We start from the raw sequence: 1,996 nt of genomic DNA on the forward strand, positions 1-1,996 counted from the left end.
TGGTTCCAATTCTTGGCTATTGTAAACAGTGCTGCAATAAACATGGGAGTACAGATATCCCTATGATATGATGATTTCCATTCCTCTGGGTATATTCCCAGCAGTGGGATAGCTGGGTCATATGATAGATCTATCTGCAATTGTTTGAGGAACCTCCATACCATTTTCCATAGAGGCTGCACCATTTTGCAGTCCCACCAACAATATATGAGAGTTCCTTTTGCTCTGCAACCTCGCCAGCATCTATCGTTCACAGTCTTTTGAATATTAGCCATCGTAACTGGGGTGAGATGGTATCTCAGTGTGGTTTTGATTTGCATTTCCCTAATGCTAGAGTGATGTTGAGCATTTTTTCATGTGTCTATTGGCCATTCATATATCCTCCTTTGAGAAATGCCTATTCAGCTCCTTTGCCCATTTCTTAACTGGGTTACTAGTTTTTTACTGTTAAGTTGTTTGAGTTCCTTGTATATATTCTGGATATTAATCCTTTGTCAGATGTATATTTTGCAAATATTTTCTCCCACTCTGTTGGTCATCTTTTCACTCTGTTAATTGTTTCTTTTGCTGTGCAGAAGCTATTTAGTTTGATATAATCCCATTTGTTTATTTTTCCTTTGGTTGCCTGTGCTTTTGGGGTTGTATACATGAAGTCTGTACCAATTCCTACTTCCTGGAGTGTTTCCCCTATATTTTCTTTGAGGGATTTCATTGTTTCATGATGTATACTTAATTCTTTAATCCATTTTGAGTTGAGTTTTGGTATATGGTGACAGGTATGGGTCTAGTTTCATCATCCTATTTATGAATATCCCAGCACTATTTGTTGAAGAGGCAGTCTCTTCTCCAGTGTGTAGACTTGTTGCCTTTGTCAAAGATCAGATGGCTGTAGGTGTATGGATTGATCTCTTGATTCTCTATTCTGTTCCATTGGTCCATGTGTCTCTTTTATGCCAGTACCATACTGCTTTGGTTACTATAGCTTTGTAGTACAGTTTAAGGTCAGGTAGTGTTATGTCTCTGGCTTTATTTTTTGCTCAGGATTGCTTTGGCTATTCATGGTCTTTTGTTATTCCATATGAATGTTAGAATTTTTTTTCCATTTCTGAGAGGAATGTCATTGAAATTTTGGTAGGGATTTCATTGTGTCTGTAGATTACTTTGGGTACTATGAATGTTTTCACAATGTTAATTCTTTCCAACCAAGAGCATGGGATATCTTTCCCTCTTCTTGTGTCCTCTTTAATTTCTCTCAACAGTGGCTTGTAGTCCTCATCACAGACATTTTTCAAATCCTTTGTCAAATTTTTTCCTAGGTATTTTCTTGGTCACTACTGTAAATGGGCTAGCTTTCTTGATTTCTTATTCTGCTAGTTCATTATTGGATTATAAAAATGCTACTGATTTTTGCACATTGACATTGTATCCTGCAACTTTGCTGAAATTGTTTATCAACTCTAAGAGTTTTTATTAGAGTCTTTAGGCTGTTCTATATATAGGATCATATCTGCAAACAGGCACAATTTAGCTTCATCTTTTCCAATCTGGATTTTTCTTTATTTCTTTCCCTTCCCTGATTGTTCTGATTAGTACTTCCAACACTATGTTGAATAGGAGTGGCAAGAGTGGGCATCCTTTTCTTGTTCCTGCTCTTAAGGGAAAAGCTTTCAACTCTTCCCCATTCAGGATGATATTGGCAGTGGGTTTGTCATATATTGCTTTAATTGTGTTGAAATACTTTTCCTTCTATACCCAATTTATAGAGAGTCTTTATCATGAAGAAATGGTGAATTTTGTCAAATGCTTTTTCAGCATCTATAGAGATGATCATATGGTTTTTGTCTTTGACTTTATTGATGTGTTGTATCATATTTATTGATTTGCATATGTTGAACCAACCTTGCATCCCTGGGATGAATCCCACTTGATCGTGGTGTATAGTTTTAGGTATGTGTTGCTTTATTCTACTAGCTAGTATTTTATTGAGAATTTTTGA

Source organism: Galeopterus variegatus, unplaced genomic scaffold, assembly GCF_000696425.1.
Source record: "Galeopterus variegatus unplaced genomic scaffold, G_variegatus-3.0.2 Scaffold10799, whole genome shotgun sequence".
Classification (NCBI taxonomy): Eukaryota; Metazoa; Chordata; class Mammalia; order Dermoptera; family Cynocephalidae; genus Galeopterus; species Galeopterus variegatus.